This window comes from Haematobia irritans, chromosome 3, assembly GCF_050003625.1.
Source record: "Haematobia irritans isolate KBUSLIRL chromosome 3, ASM5000362v1, whole genome shotgun sequence".
NCBI classification, from domain to species: Eukaryota; Metazoa; Arthropoda; class Insecta; order Diptera; family Muscidae; genus Haematobia; species Haematobia irritans.
The window spans coordinates 125,085,674-125,103,758 of record NC_134399.1 but is presented as its reverse complement, the minus strand read 5'-3'; the positions used below and the strand labels follow the sequence as shown (position 1 = coordinate 125,103,758).

Below are 18,085 nucleotides of genomic sequence, written 5' to 3'. Positions count from 1 at the left end.
TCTATAGAAAATCTTCTCAATAGTTTATTTCTACAGAAAATTTTCTCAAAATTTTATTTCTATTGTTAAAATTTTGTTTTTATAGAAAATTTTCTCAAAATTTTATTTCTATAAAAAATTTTGTCAATATTTTATTTCTATGGAAAATTGTGTGGAAATTTTATTTCTATAGAAAATTTTGTCCAAATTTAGGTTCTATAGAAAATTTTATTTCTATAGAAAATTTTTTCAAAATTTAGTTTCAATAGAAAATTTTGTCAATAGTTTCTTTCTATAGAAAATTTTGTCAAAATTTTATCTCCATAGAAAATTTTCTCAAGAATATATTTCTATAGAAAATATTGTTAAAATTTTATTTTTATAGAACATATTCTCAACATTTTAGTTGTATAGAAACGTTTCTCAAAATTTTATTTCTACAGAAAATTTTGTCAAAATTTTATTGCTATAGAAAATTTTCTAAAGAATTTATTTCTATAGAAAATATTGTAATAATTTTATTTTTATTATTTCTATAGAAAATCTTCTCAATAGTTTATTTCTACAGAAAATTTTCTCAAAATTTTATTTCTATTGAAAAGTTTTATTTCTACAGAAACTTTCCTCAAAATTTTATTTTTATAGAAAATTTTCTCAATATTTTATTTCTACAGAAAATTTTCCAAAAATTTTATTATTTGGTCAAAATTTTATTTCTATAGAAAATTTTGTCAAAATTTTATCTCCATCAAAAATTTTCTCAAGAATTTATTTCTAAAGAAAATATTGTTAAAATTTTATTTTTATAGAACATTTTCTTAAGATTTTATTTGTATAGAAAATGTTCTCAAAATTTTATTTGCATAGAAAATTCTCTCAAAATTTTATTTCTATAGAAAATCTTCTCAAATTTTCTCAAAATTTTATTTCTATTGTTAAAATTTTGTTTTTATAAAAAATTTTCTCAAAATTTTATTTCTATAAAAAATTTTGTCAATATTTTATATCTATGGAAAATTGTGTGGAAATTTTATTTCTATAGAAAATTTTATCAATATTTTATTTCTATAGAAAATTTTGTCCAAATTTAGGTTCTATAGAAAATTTTATTTCTATAGAAAATTTTGTCCAAATTTAGTTTCAATAGAAAATTTTGTCAATAGTTTCTGTCTATAGAAAATTTTGTCAAAATTTTATCTCCATAGAAAATTTTCTCAAGAATTTATTTCTATAGAAAATATTGTTAAAATTTTATTTTTATAGAACATTTTCTCAACATTTTAGTTGTATAGAAAAGTTTCTCAAAATTTTATTTCTACAGAAAATTTTTTCAAAATTTTTATTCTATAGAAAATTTTCCAAAAATTTTATCTGTATAGAAAATTTTCTCAACATTTTATTTCTATAGAAAAGTTTTGAGAAAAATTGTTTTCCGTAGAATTACAATTGGATTGGATTTAGTTACATCACCCGAGTCTACACTACAAAAAAAAAAATTACTTTGATCCACAGATTTTGACCTTCCCTTAAGGATTTGGCTATTGATTCCGAGCCAAAGATGCGACTTCTTTGAAATAAATACATTTTTTAGCGACCTATCTGGCTTTAAACCTAGGACCAATAAAATTAAAATTTGGATACAGATCTCAATTATCAAATTTTCATTCTCTTTTCGCGGTTTATTAATATAGATACTCACGTACAAACAAATGCCAGCTTAAAAATCCAAATTAAAGCGGATACTTCAAAGTAAAAATGTTTTCTAAATTCCAAAAAAAAATTAAACCAAAGACGCTAAATCTTCAAATAAGTCTTAGTCTAAATTTAAAGCTTTTTATCATAAATTTAAAGTTTCAATATTTATGTTAATTTAAAGACAATTTCTTTAAATCAAAAATGTGTTTCTTTACTTTAAGGAAAATTAGCCTTAGTTCAAAGATATGCGACTTTAACGGAGGGTCGCAAATTTACAAAATTTGTGTCCTAAAATTAATGAAAAAAAATTGAAACAAAGATTATAAACTTTATTTTAATTCAAATTTCATTATTTTAAAGAATTTTTTTCCTTAATATATTGTAAATTTTACATCCTAAAATTTAGGTTGCGTAATCTTTAATATCACGTAACATATATTTTTTCTGATGAAAAATAGCCCTGATTAAAACCTCGTAGACATTTTTATTGAAAATCTTAAGATTACATTTTTTTCTTTGTCAATCCATTTAACACTGTTTCTAATAAATTTTTCTTAACTTTTACCTTGCAGGTAAGTGGTCTATGATTAACTTCTCCCCATATGGAATAATGAAATAATTACCAAGTGTAAGTCAAACAATTTGTAGCCATACTAAACCAAAATTGTCCAAGGACTCTTGATTACAGTTAATGGCAAAATTGGCACAAAGACGGAGACAGAATCCCAAAATGTTTCATTTCGGGAAGGGATATTTTCATGGTAAACCTAAAGGAAATGAATATCCAAATGTATCCTCAGTATTATCCTGTGACCTCACATGGCTATTTATTATATACCAAACTGTGTTGGTATACCAGCAAAAGATTTGGTATTCCATTTTGCAATGTTACGCCGAACATACTCATACTTGTGGGGGTGGATAGTTGGATTGACCCTTGTATTTGGTGCATGCATTTCATGGCATGCTGCATAAGGCTTTGTATCGACCTTTTGGTGCAATGCCGAAATTTTAACGAGTTTAACGAAAAATTCCTGTATCTCTTTGTGACTCGTACTCGAAGGGAAATGAAATCAAAACGAAACGAATTTCAAGCACATAAATAATGTTAGAATTCCTAGGAGCTTACTAGCTTGGTTACTCATACAAACACATGACCAAACTGCGAGAGGAACATTGTAGCCTAGAAACAAATAAAAAATTTGCCTTTAAATAGGGGATGTGTCGTCCTATGCTAATATTTTGGATTTTGTGGAGTTGGAGTTGTTGCCAAATCTCATGCCTTAAATTGCAATGGGGCCTCTCCGATTGGTGGTAGGAAACAAACAATGGCTTGAATAAATCATAAAATGGAGAAAAACCTACTCCCACTACAATAGGATAATCAAAAATAATATATGAAAATTTTACCAAAAGTCCCCCAAATTTTGTTAAAATTTTATTTCTATAGAAAATTTTGTCAACATTTTATTTCTATAGAAAATTTTGTCAAAATTTTATTTCTATAAAATATTTTGTCAAAATTTAATTTCTATAGAAAACTTTGTCAAAATTTTATTTCTATAGAAAATTTTGTCAAAATTTTATTTCTATAGAAAAAATTATTTGCAACATTGTATTTCTATAGACAATTTTGTCAAAATTTTATTTCTATAGAAAATTTTCTCTAAATCTAATTTCTATAGATAATTTACTCAAAATTTTATTTCTATAGAAAATGTTGTAAAAATTTTATTTTTTAAGAGAATTTTCGCAAAATTGTATTTCTATTGAAAAGTTTCTCAAAATTTTATTTCCATAGAATATTTGCTCAAAATTTTATTTCTATAGATTTTTTTTCAAAATTTTATCTCCATAGAAAATATTCTCAATAATTTATTTCTATGGAAAATATTGTCAAAATTTTATTTCTTTAGAAAATTTTATTTTTTAAGAACATTTTCGCAAAATTGCATTTCTATAGAAATTTTCTCAAAATTTCATTTCGTTAGAAAATTTTCTCAAAATTTTATTTCAATAAAAATTTTTCCATTGCTATAAAAAAATTGTCAAAATTTAATTTCTATTGAAAATTTTGTCAAAATTTTATTTCTATAAAAAATTTTGTCACAATTTTATTCCTATAGAAAATTTTGTCAAAATTTTATTCCTATAGAAAATTTTGTCAAAATTTTATTTTTATAGAAAATTTTGTCAAAATTTGATTTCTATAGAAAATTTTCTCAAAATTTATTTCTATAGAAAATTTTCTAAAAATTTATTTCTATATTGCTATAAAAAAATTGTCAAAATTTAATTTCTATTGAAAATTTGTCAAAATTTTATTTCTATAAAAAATTTTGTCAAAATTTTATTCCTATAGAAAATTTTGTCAAAATTTTATTTTTATAGAAAATTTTGTCAAAATTTGATTTCTATAGAAAATTTTCTAAAAATTTATTTCTATAGAAAATTTTCTAAATATTTATTTCTATAGAAAATTTTCTCAAAATTTTTTTTCTATAGAAAATTTTGTCAAAATTTTATTTATATAGAAAATTTTGTCAAAATTTATTTCTATAGAAAATTTTCTAAAAATTTATTTCTATAGAAAATTTTCTTAAAATTTTATTTCTATAGAAAATTTTGTCAAAATTTTATTTCTATAGAATATTTTGTCAAAATTTTATGTCTATAGAAAATTTTGTCAAAATTCCATTTCTATAGAAAATTTTGTCAAAATTTGATTGGTATAGAAAATTTTCTCAAAATTTATTTCTATAGAAATTTTTCTAAAATTTTATTTCTATAGAAAATTTTGTCAAAATTTTATTTCTATAGAAAATTTTCTATAGAAAATTTTCTCAAAATATTATTTCTATAGAAAATTTTGTCAAAATTTTATTTCTATAAAAAATTTTGTCAAAATTTAATATCTATAGAAAATTTTGTCAAAATTTTATTTCCATAGAAAATTTTGTCAAAATTTTATTTCCATAGAAAATTTTGTCAAAATTTTATTTCTATAGAAAATGTTGTCAAAATTTTATTTCTATAGAAAATTTTCTAAAATTTTATTTCTATAGAATATATTGTCAAAATTTTATTTCTATAGAAAATTGTGTCAAAATTTTATTTCATAGAAAATTTTGTCAAAATTTTATTTCTATAGAAAAATTTGTCAAAAGTTGATTGGTATAGAAAATTTTCTCAAAATTTATTTCTATAGAAAATTTTCTCAAAATTTTATTTCTATAGAATATTTTGTCAAAATTTTATTTCTATAGAAAATGTTGTCAAAATTTGATTGGTATAGAAAATTTCCTCAAAATTTATTTCTATAGAAAATTTTTTCAAAATTTTATTTCTATAGAATATTTTATCAAAATTTTATTTCTATAGAAAAATTTGTCAAAATTTCATTTGTATAGAAAATTTTGTCAAAATTTCATTTCTATGGAAAATGTTGTCAAAATTGTATTTCTATAGAAAAATTTTGTCAAAATTGTATTTCTATAGAAAAATTTTGTCAAAATGTTATTTTTATGGAAATTTTAATCAAAATTTTTTCCTATAGAAAATTTTGTCAAAATTTTATTTTTATAGAAAATAGAGATATGCACGTGAGTAATATTTTAGTCACACTCACGACTGAAAAATCTTACTCACGCACGATATTGTTTCGTAGATCTCACGCACACTTACGAAAAGAAAACTTGTACTCACGCACACTCACACACGAAAATATCGTGACTCACGAATAATTTTATGAGTAATTTACCTAAGGAACGTGTCTGAAAGCATGAGCACGATTAAAATCGATAGCGTTATTAAATTCTTAACATCCTAGGTGTCACTAAAATTGCAAATGAATTTAATTTTTAAGCGTTTTATGTTGGTGAGCGGGATAATGTTCGTGAGCGTAATTCGTTACTCACGAAGATATTATTTTCGTGACTCACGCTCACGCACGACATTTTGTTTTGTTAATCACGCTCACGCGTGAGTCACGACAATTTCGTGTCACGTGCACACCTCTAATAGAAATAGAAATAATCGGGCACTCTTTACTGGGTGCGTAGATGTTTATATGAAAGTTTTTTCCATATACATTTTTCAAATTATTTGCCATAAACTGACCTTCTGTACGTTTATAGCATTGCACTTCAGTGAACAATTTTTAAAATCTTGAAAGAGTGAAAAGGATACCAAGTAGGAAACAATCAAAATGCCTTGAGTGTATGTCCTTGTTGACGACTCAAACCTGTATTGCGTATACAGCAAATAACACCGTCTGTCTCCTACTTTTCATCCGGAAATAACGAACGTGTTTGGTGCTGCGTAAATTCATGAATTTATACATTTGCATGTATGTGTGTGTGTGTGACTGGGAGGGGGTAACTTGGCTTAGGTATCGTTTTGTATCCAGCTGTTGCCTGTCACATAATGCTAGGTGCATATTAGTTATCAAAGCATCCCAGGAATAGTTAAATAATTTTCCATAAGCTTCTGCTGCATCCCAAAAAGTAGTGTGTAAGGATACACAAAGCACTTATACACACAGATACTCATACACACCGACAGGAAGAAGCAATGATAAAAGTCTTCCATAGATATATTTGAATATTGTAGAATACATACATACACACACACCATCACCACATACATATGAGAAGAGAACAACAAGTCCCAGGGCCTGATTTACAAATGCATGGGGCAAATTTCCATGAGAATAAAGAGACCCTGTCAGTTTAACTTTGTGTGTGTGTGTTTTGGTTGTATTTGCACACTGAAAAAAATATTGTCGTGAGGTCAAAGATTTCATGTCTTTAAAATACGAATACAAATTTTGCTTAGCATAGAAGACGCATTTCTCTAAAATTAAGTTATTTTCCTTGTCCAAAAGTCGATAAACTTTTCAATGAAGTCATATTGTCCTTATAATTAAGTGATTTGACTTAAAAATGGGTATCTTAACATGAAAGAAAAAATTTATAGGCTAAGGTCAACTTGACTTTAATAATTCAGAAAAACTCTTAAAATTTAATGAAATTGTCTTTAAATTTGTTGTCTTTTAGCATCTTGACTACAAAGCAAAAAATCGTTCAAATATAGGACATGTTTTTCAACACTTTATTTTAAAGAAGTTTTTTACTTCAAACATAGCGTAATATCTACTGGAAGTCGAGTCCTAATTTGGAAAATAAAGTTGCCGTTAACTCGTTTTTAAAGGACTTTGATAGCGTATGAAGAAAAACAGCTGAGAAAACGAAAAATTAAAATTTGCTTCCTAGAAGCAAGTACACAAAACCTAAATTTAATAGAGAAAAAAAGTATCCTTACTTGTATTCTCCGCTTCTTTGGCTCGGAATCAATACCAAATTTTTTAAAGTAAAGACAAAATCTTTGGAACCGAGTATGCTTTTTTTTCAGTGCATGTGCATGCAAACCAATATTTTCCGTCTCTCGAGGTGATGACTATTTTCGAACTCAAGATAATCCATAGTTTTCATTGTGTGACCAATTCGTAGATTGAAGTGCAGCTACAATGCCACCTTTTTTGTTTTTTTTTTCGTGATATGCGTTTCACAAATTCTGCTCAATTTTTCTACATCACAAACAGCAGTGGCTTTATTGTCTTCACAGATCATAATTCGCATGAAAGAGCGTCGCGCCCTACTTCCGTAGGTGCAGATTTATTTCTCGTTCTGAAACTGAAAACAAAATTTTCTATAGAAATGAAATTTTGACCAAATTTTCTATAGAAATGAAATTTTGACCAAATTTCCTATAGAAATGAAATTTTGACCAAATTTCCTATAGAAATGAAATTTTGACGAAATTTCCTATAGAAATGAAATTTTGACGAAATTTCCTATAGAAATGAAATTTTGTCGAAATTTCCTACAGAAATGAAATTTTGACAAAATTTCCTATAGAAATGAAATTTTGACAAAATTTCCTATAGAAATGAAATTTTGACAAAATTTCCTATAGAAATGAAATTTTGACCAAATTTCCTATAGAAATGAAATTTTGACAAAATTTCTTATAGAAATGAAATTTTGACAAAATTTCCTACAGAAATGAAATTTTGACAAAATTTCCTATAGAAATAAAATTTTGAAAAAATTTTCTATGGAAATGAAATTTTGACAAAAAATCCTATAGAAATGAAATTTTGACAAAATTTCCTATAGAAATGAAATTTTGACAAAATTTCCTACAGAAATGCAATTGTGACCAAATTCCTTATAGAAATGAAATTTTGACAAAATTCCTATAGAAATGAAATTTTGACAAAATTTCCTATAGAAATAAAATTTTGACAAAATTTCCTATAGAAATGAAATTTTGACAAAATTTCCTACAGAAATGCAATTGTGACCAAATTCCTTATAGAAATGAAATTTTGACAAAATTTCCTATAGAAATGAAATTTTGACAAAATTTCCTATAGAAATAAAATTTTGACAAAATTTCCTATAGAAATGAAATTTTGACAAAATTTCGTATGGGAATAAAATTTTGACAAAATTTCCTATAAACTGAAATTGTGACAAAATTTCCTATAGAAGTGAAAGTTTGACAAAATTCTCTCTAGAAATGAAATTTTGACAAAATTCCTATAGAAATAAAATTTTGACAAAAGTTCTTATAGAAATGAAATTTTGACAAAATTTCCTATAGAAATAAAATTTTGACAAAATTTCCTATAGAAATGAAATTTTGACAAAATTTCGTATGGGAATAAAATTTTGACAAAATTTCCTATAAACTGAAATTGTGACAAAATTTCCTATAGAAGTGAAAGTTTGACAAAATTCTCTCTAGAAATGAAATTTTGACAAAATTCCTATAGAAATAAAATTTTGACAAAAGTTCTTATAGAAATGAAATTTTGACAAAATTTCCTATATAAATGAAATCTTGACAAAATTTCTTATAGAAATGAAATTTTGAGAAAATATCCTATAGAAATGAAATTTTGACAAAATTTCCTACAGAAATGAAATTTTGACAAAATTTCCTATAGAAATGAAATTTTGACAAAATTTCCTATAGAAATGAAATTTTGACAAGATTCTCTATAGAAATGAAATTTTGAGAAAATATCCTATAGAAATGAAATTTTGACCAAATATCCTATAGAAATTAAATTTTGACCAAATTTCCTATAGAAATGAAATTTTGACAAAATTTCCTATAGAACTAAAATTTAGACAAAATTTCCGATAGAAATAAAATTTTGACAAAATTTCCTATAGAAATGAAATTTTGACAAAATTTCCTATAGAAATGAAATTTTGACAAAAGTTCCTATAGAATATAGAATCGCAATATGGAATGGATACCCTTCCTGGAATGTTCCTGGTTCAATATCGAGTCTCTAGTTTTGTTATGTGGAAGGATGCTCTGTCCTAATGAGCAACAGTAGGTCGACAGGATACTCGATAGCGTTACTTATGTAAGTTTTAAGAACGCGAGATCCAGCAATATAAAAGGGAGCCTCTAGACCAATATACCTACCATACTGGTCTGAATAAGATTCATGAGAATACTATAGCTATTGTGGTTCCTACCTATCAGTGATTGATAACAGCATAACTGACGTGTGTCCCATCTACAACCAAAGGCCACATGACACGAACCTACCCGACTCACCTCCATATCTCTCTGGACACACCCCATCCTAGTGGCACAGATTTTTGATCTGGATACAAGCTGATGTACCAAAGCTTAAAAGGATGTCTCCAGAATTTTGGGTAGCTGGAGTAGCCCACAAGATTTATCCTTAGCATCGCCTGGTCTGATAAATGCGATAACACGTCAACTGGTAATTTCTCTGGATTCAAAGACCGATTTCCTATCCTATTGCTGTTTCAATTGGCTTCCATCCTCTATGAGGTTCACCATGCTGAGAGCAAGAATCGATACATCATCAAAGTAGCAGTCGCTCGCTATGGATGTGGCCAAACTTGCCAGAAGAAGCAGTAGTTCTTGCAGACAAGCTTTATAAGGTTCGCCGTACTAATGCATTTGACTCGAGAATCATCCTAAGACGATCTAGGATCTAAGACGAACGGCTGTAGGATCTAAGACGAACGGCTGTAGGAGTTGTAATGAGATTTTAGTCATTTGGCGGTAACTGATCCGAAGAGATGCACACATATTGAACAAGGATACTGGAACCTAGTGATACTAATTGTTCCGCAGATGGATCTAAGACGGTTTTCCTGGTTTTCACAAACTCTTAATAAAATGGTGATATCAGTCAGATCAGATAGGATGATTTGAAGAATTGGGTACACACACGTCGCAACGTTGAATACCAAACACATTTGTCAATATGTGTTGCATCGACTCTTGCTCAATGGAGTCTGTACTCCGACTCCAGCAAAATCTTCAGACCATGACTCCACAGTCCTGGTTCGAACTATGCTCCATGGCAGATAGTGGGAAACCCATGAGAGAACCTCAGACTCTACCCTACGTCCAAGCTCAAAGGAGTGCTGTACTCCGACTCCAACAAAATCTTCAGACTTCGACTCCACAGCCCTGGTTCAATCTATGAAAACGAGCTCCATGGAAGATGGTAGGAAACCAACTAGAGAAGCTCGGACTCTACTCTACATCCAGCCAGGTGAACATGCTCAAAGGAATGTTGTACTCCGACTCCAGCAAAATCTCCACACTCCGACTTCTTAGACCTAATTCGAACTATGCGAACAAGCTCGATGGCAGATAGTAAGAAACCCACTTGAGAAGCTCGGACCCTTTCTACGTCTTGCTAAACTATCAAGCTCAAAGGAAAGTTGTACTCCAACTGCAACAAAATCTCCAGACTCTGACTTCAGCAAAAACTTCAGACTCCAACTCTACAATTCTTGTTCGAACTACAAGCTCCATGACACATATTGTCAACTCCACAGCTCTGATTCAAACTAGGGGAACAAGCTCCATTTCAGATAGTAGGAAATCCATTAGAGAAGCTCGGACCCTTCTTAGGTCCAACTAGGCTCAAAGGAGTGTTGTACTCCAACTCCATCAAAATCTCCAGATCCCGACTCCAGAACCCTGGATCGTACTATGCGAACAAGCTCCAAGACAGATAGTGGGAGACCCACGAAAGAAGCTCGGACCCTTTCTACGTCCAACTAGGCTCAAAGGAGTGTTGTACTCCGACTCCAGAGAAATCTCAAAACTACGACTCCATCAAAATCTCCAGATCCCGACTCCAGAACCCTGCATCGTACTATACGAACAAGCTCCATGACAGATAGTGGGGGACCCAAAGGAGTGTTGAACTTGGAACTTGAAAACAAGTTCCATGTCAGATAGAAGGAACCCCACTAGAGAAGCTCGGACTCTACCGTACTTCCAGTCAGGCGAATAAGCTCAAAGGAGTGTTTTACTTCGAATCTAGCAAAATCTCCATACTCCGACTTCAGTAAAGTCTTCAGACCCTGACTCCACAGCCCTGATTCGAACTATGCGAACAAGCTCCATGGTACATAGTAAAAGCTCACGAGAGAAGCTTGAACACTTTCTACGTTCAAGCAGGTGTACAAGCTCAAAGAGTCTTGTACTCAGACTCCGACAAAATCTTCAGACCCTAACTCAACAGCCCTGGTTCGAACGATGCGAACAAGCAGCAGGTGAACAAGCTCAAAGTAGTGTTGTAAGGAAAGATCCTTGGAACCTTTGGCACTTGAAACCCACGAGAAAAGTTCGAACCCTTTCTACGCCCAACCGGGTGAACAAGCTCAGGGAGTGTTGTACTCCGGTGCCAGCAAAATATCCAGACTCCGACTCCACAGCCCTGGTTCGAACTATGCGAACAAACTCCATGGTAGATTGTAGGAAACCCACTAAAGAAGCTCGGACCCTAGCCTATATCCAGCCAAGTGAACAAGCTGAAAGGAGTGTTATAACGAAAGTTTTCAAAGATCATTTTATAACCTTTGGCACTTGAAAGCCAGGGGAGAACTTCGGACCTTACCCTACGTCCAGCCAGATGAACAAGCTCAAAGGAGTCTTGTACTCCGACTTCAGCAAAATCTCCGACTCCAGCAAAATCTTCTGACTCCACAGTCCTGGTTCGAAGTATGCGTACAATCTCCATGGTAGATAGTAGTAAACCCATTAGAGAATCTCGGACCCTAACCTACGTCCAGCCAGGTGAAAAAGCTCAAGGGAGTATGGTAAAGAAAGCTTCCAATCATCATTTCCTAACCTTTGACACTTATTTTTTTTTTTGTTTTAGATAATTTTTCGGCACATCCTATTATATTCAAATGTATCCATATTTATATGTATACTTCCTGTGTATCCAAAGTAAATGAAATGTATATACGTTCCCATATACACCTTTTGACCATGTGCATTCTTCACCTCATTCGTTGGTTGTGCCGCATTGCCAGTATTGTGCGTTATTAAATGGTACTCAAAACATAGTGTAAACTTTCATCTCTCATTGCCTGCAACTCAAACTGGAATGTCATCGTCGTCGCCATCAATAGCCAAATAAAATCAACAACAACGATTGTGGCATATGGAATATACCACCAAAAAGAACCGCGCAAAATGCCGAATATATTCGCCGATAGATGATGATGATGATGGGTTGTTGCAACAAACATCATTGATGGTGCATGGACCGGACCACATAGAGATCCACCGACGCAAGGAGAAAAGAATCTGCAGTAGTGTTGTTTGTTGTAACCAACCACAGTGTACTGTGTGCCACTCACTGGAGGCTGGAGGTTTCTTTGGTGTGGTGGGCATAAAACCGGGGTCTCTGGCTAGCATTTGAAGTTACTTACCCTACACTTTCAACGTGGAGGGGGGTAACTGTAAGTTTTCGCTACCGTCACCTTTCCCTATTATGACTGGCGTTTTTCACTGACTAGGCCAACCAAAACCAAGACCCTGGGACGGCGACGACAACAAACTCTGGCAATGCTGTTGCCACTGCTGCTCCATCATCCAGCATCCCTCCCCCTGCCACCTAGTCAAACTCAAGGTTTGAGGTATTTGTTACACTTCGTTTTAAAGTTCATGGCAAATTTTCAAGGTATCGAGAGAAAGAATGGGGAGTTAGTCCTTGTTGACGATTACAAATAGAAACGAACAAACCAAACTGAAACTGGCCTAGGCATGGTAGTCGCTTTGCAACCATCCAGTCTCTCCAGGCCAGTCATCACTCAGTCAGTCACTTAGTTAGTTAGTCAACAAGGCAACCGAGGGCCAAACCAAACCAAATCAACTCATACATCCATTCATTCTAACCTTCGGAACAATGCAACAACAAACTCATTTTGTCTCCTTGAAAGTGTAGTTGTATTTAATATTTATTTATTATTTGTTTGGGGAGTCTGCATACGATAGAGAATGAATGAGTGCGTGTGTCAGTAAGTGGTGTGCTCTCATTTCACCTCTTTCTCTCTTCGTATAGTGGTGCAATAGAGTTGCATTTTCCCACACATAACGCAGTCATAGCTAATAGGAAAATAACAACAACAACAACAGCTACAAAATCAAAGAACCAAGAATACAGATGTGTGTGCGTGTGTTGAGTATGCAAAAAAAACAAATCCATAAATGTTATTCTCCCTTGAGAGAAGTCGTAAAGTAATTTGTAGTACCAAGTTCGTTGCAACTTTGTCTGTTAAGCTGCCTATACAAATCGTCATCATTGATGAGTATTTCGTCTCCGGTACTTGAACCTAAAAGCGAAATTTTAAATCTAAAGCAACGACACAATTTCTTAAAAAAAAAACTAAAAAAAACAAATAGATTTAGTGTGTATATGTATTTGTGTGAGTTCAAATTCAGATACATTGAAGTATATATCAGTGAGTTGGACATTTTAAAGTAAGAGAGTAAATCGATATTCATCACTACCTATGAGTGATCATGTATTTTGAGGCGTATAGACTATCTACAAGGGGCCATCAGGCGTCAGGATGTGATAATTATGATACTTAGAAAATTATTGGTAAGTTTAAATTTATAATGGTAGTGATAAAATAAAACTTAAATATATGAAAGTTTTGTCAAAATTTTATTTCTATAGAAAATTTTGTCAAAATTTTATTTTTATAGAAAATTTTGCCAAAATTTTACTTCAATAGAAAATTTTGTCAAAATTTTACTTCAATAGAAAATTTTGTCAACATTTTATTTCTATAGAAAATTTTGTCAAAATTTTATTTCTATCGAACATTTTGTCAAAAGTTTATTTCTATAGAAAATTCTGTCAAAATTTTATTTCTGTAGAAAATTTTGTCAAAATTTTTTTCTATAGAAAATGTTGTCAAAATTTTATTTCTATAGACAATTGTGTCAAAATTTTATTTCTATAGAATATTTTGTCAAAATTTTATTTCTATAGAATATTTTGTCAAAATTTTATTTCTATAGAAAATTTTGTCAAAATTTTATTTCTATAGAAAATTTTGTCAAAATTTCATTTCTATGGATAATTTTGTCAAAATGTTATTTCTATAGAAAATTTTGTCAAAATTTTATGTCTATAGAAAATTTTGTCAAAATTTTATTTCTATAGAAAATGTTGTCAAAATTTTATTTCTATAGACAATTTTGTCAAAATTTTATTTCTATAGAAAATTTTGTCAAAATTTTATTTCTATAGAAAATTTGTCAAAATTTTATTTTGATAGAAAATTTTATCAAAATTTTATTTCTATAGAAAATTTTATCAAAATTTTATTTCTATAGAAAATTTTGTTAAAATTTTATTTCTATAGAAAATTTTGTCAAAATTTTATTTCAGTAGAAAATTTTGTCAAAATTTTATTTGTATAGAAAATGTTGTCAAAATTTTATTTTTATAGAAAATTTTGTCAAAATCTTATTTCTATAGAAAATTGTATCAAAATTTTATTTCTACTAAAAAATTTTGTCAAAATTTTATTTCTATAGAAAATTTTGTCATAATTTTATTTCTATAGAAAATTTTGTCAAAATTTTATTTCTATAGAAAATGTTGTCAATTTTTTTTTTCTATAGAAAATTTTATCACAATTGTTTTTCTATAGAAAATTTTGCCAAAATTTTATTTCTATAGAAAATTTTGTCAAAATTTTGTTTGTATAGAAAATTTTGTCAAAATTTTATTTCTATAGAAGATTTTGTCAAAACTTTATTTCTATAGAAAATTTTATCAAGATTTTATTTCTATAGAAAATTTTGTCACAATTATACTTCTATAGAAAATTTTGTAAAAATATTATTTCTATAGAAAATTTTGTCACAATTTTACTTCTATAGAAAATTTTGCCAACATTTTATTTCTATAGAAAATTTTGCCAAAATTTTAGTTCTATAGAAAATTTTTTCAACATTTTATTTCTATAGAAAAATTTGTCAAAATTTTATTTCTATAGAAAATTTTGTTAAAATTTAGTTTCTATAGAAGATCTTGTTAAAATTTTATTTCTATAGAAAATTTTGCCAAAATTTTATTTCTATAGAAAATTTTGTCAAAATTTTATTTCTATAGAAAATTTTGTCAAAATTTTATTTCTATAGAAAATTTTGTCAAAATGTTTATTTCTACAGAAAATTTTGCAAAATTTTATTTCTATAGAAAATTATGTCAAAATTTTATTTCTATAGAAAATTTTGTGAAAACTTTATTTCTATAGAAAATTTTATCAAGATTTTATTTCTATAGAAAATTTCGTCAATATTTTATTTCTATAGAAAAATAGAAAATGTTGCCACAATTTTATTTCTATAGAAAATTTTGTCAAAACTTTATTTCTATAGAAAATTTGGCCAAAATTTTATTTCTATCGAAAATATTGCCAAAATGTTATTTCTATAGAAAATGTTGCCAAAATTTTATTTCTATAGAAAATTTTGTCATAATTTTATTTCTATAGAAAATTTTATCAAAACTTTATTTCTATTGACAAAATTTTATCAAAACTTTATTTCTATTGACAAAACTTTATTTCTATAAAAAATTTTGTCAAAATTTTACTTCTATAGAAAATTTTGTCAAAATTTTATTTCTATAGAAAATTTTGTCAAAACTTTATTTCTATAGAAAATTTTGTCAAAACTTTATTTCTATAGAAAATTTTGTCAAAATTTTGCTTCTATAGAAAATTTTGTCAAAATTTTATTTCTATAGAAAATTTTGTCAAAATTTTATTTCTATAGAAAATTTTGTCAAAATTTTATTTCTATAGAAAATTTTGTCAAAATTTTATTTCTATAGAAAATTTTGTCAAAATTTTATTTCTATAGAAAATTTTGTCAACTGTTTTTTTTCTATAGAAAATTTTATCAAAATTGTTTTTCTATAGAAAATTTTGCCAAAATTTTATTTCTATAGAAAATTTTGTCAAAACTTTATTTCTATAGAAAATTTTGTCAAAATGTTATTTCTATAGGAAATTTTGTCAAAACTTTATTTCTATAGAAAATTTTATCAAGATTTTATTTCTATAGAAAATTTCGTCAATATTTTATTTCTATAGAAAATTTTGTCAAAATTTTATTTCTATAGAAAATTTTGTCAAAATTTTATTTCTATTGAAACTTTTGTCAAAATTTTATTTCTATAGAAAATTTTGTCAAAATTTTATTTCTATAGAAAATTCTGTCAAAACTTTATTTCTATAGAAAATTTTATCAAGATTTTATTTCTATAGAAAATTTCGTCAATATTTTATTTCTATAGAAAATTTTGTCAAAATTTTATTTCTATAGAAAATTTTGTCAAAATTTTATTTCTATAGAAAATATTTTCAAAATTTTATTTCTATAGAAAATTTTGTCAAAATTTTATTTCTATAGAAAATGTTGTCAAAATTTTATTTCTATAGAAAATGTTGTCAAAATTTTATTTCTATCGAAAATTTTATCAAAATTGTTTTTCTATAGAAAATTTTGCCAAAATTTTATTTCTATAGAAAATTTTGTCAAAACTTTATTTCTATAGAAAATTTTGTCAAAATGTTATTTCTATAGGAAATTTTGTTAAAACTTTATTTCTATAGAAAACTTTATCAAGATTTTATTTCTATAGAAAATTTCGTCAATATTTTATTTCTATAGAAAATTTTGTCAAAATTTTATTTCTATAGAAAATTTTGTCAAAATTTTATTTCTATTGAAACTTTTGTCAAAATTTTATTTCTATAGAAAATTTTGTCAAAATTTTATTTCTATAGAAAATTCTGTCAAAACTTTATTTCTATAGAAAATTTTATCAAGATTTTATTTCTATAGAAAATTTCGTCAATATTTTATTTCTGTAGAAAATTTTGTCAAAATTTTATTTCTATAGAAAATTTTGTCAAAATTTTATTTCTATAGAAAATATTTTCAAAATTTTATTTCTATAGAAAATTTTGTCAAAATTTTATTTCTATAGAAAATTTTGTCAAAATTTTATTTCTATAGAAAATGTTGTCAAAATTTTATTTCTATAGAAAATGTTGTCAAAATTTTATTTCTATAGAAAATTTTGTCAAAATTTTATTTCTATAGAAAATTTTGTCAAAATTTTATTTCTATAGAAAATTTTATCAAAATTTTATTTCTATAGAAAATTTTGTCAAAATTTTATTTCTATAGAAAATTTTGTCAAAATTTTATTTCTATAGAAAATTTTGTCAAAATTTTATTTCTATAGAAAATTTTGTCAAAATTTTATTTCTATAGAAAATTTTGTCAAAATTTTATTTCTATAGAAAATTTTGTCAAAATTTTATTTCTATCGAAAATTTTGTCAAAATTTTATTTCTATAGAAAATTTTGTCAAAATTTTATTTCTATAGAAATTTTTTTCAAAATTTTATTTCTATACAAAATCATGTAAAAATTTTATTTCTATAGTAATTTTTGTCAAAATTTTATTTCTATAGCAATTTTTGTCAAAATTTTATTTCTATAGAAATTTTGTCAAAATTTTATTTCCATAGAAAATCAGGCTTCTTATTCTCTGCGTAGATACACCGTTCCGATTATATTACAAATATTGTTATGAGCGTAATTTTTATTTACACGCAATATAAATATTTTTAAATTGCTCGAGCTAGGATACTCCTCTCCTCCCAATAGTTTACCCCGAATCTTTTGAACAGTTTTACATGGTAGTTTTTTTTTTTTTTAATAGTTTACTACATCGAATTTCATGGTGTCCCATTTATGCTCTATTATTGTAGCCAACATTCTATGTTTATAAATTTGCTGGCCCAAGTGCAATTTGTGTGCGACGAGCATGGCATATGTGAAATATCTTAATTTGAAATTTTAAATTACAAGTGCAAAGACCAGTGAGTGAGTATCTAAATTGAAATAAAAAACAAATATGTGATCTGAAGTCCATATTGGAATGGAATGTAGAAGCGATTATTGTTATTTGAAATGGGGCAAAGGAAAATATTTA

The 18,085-nt window shown here is 27.5% G+C and overlaps 1 protein-coding gene across 1 annotated transcript in view; it reads left to right on the top strand.

The window, feature by feature from the left end:
* Window positions 1-18,085, top strand: part of Tlk (Tousled-like kinase) — a 493,920-nt gene that overhangs the window by 115,799 nt on the left and 360,036 nt on the right. The gene's annotated exons all lie outside the window — the stretch shown is intronic.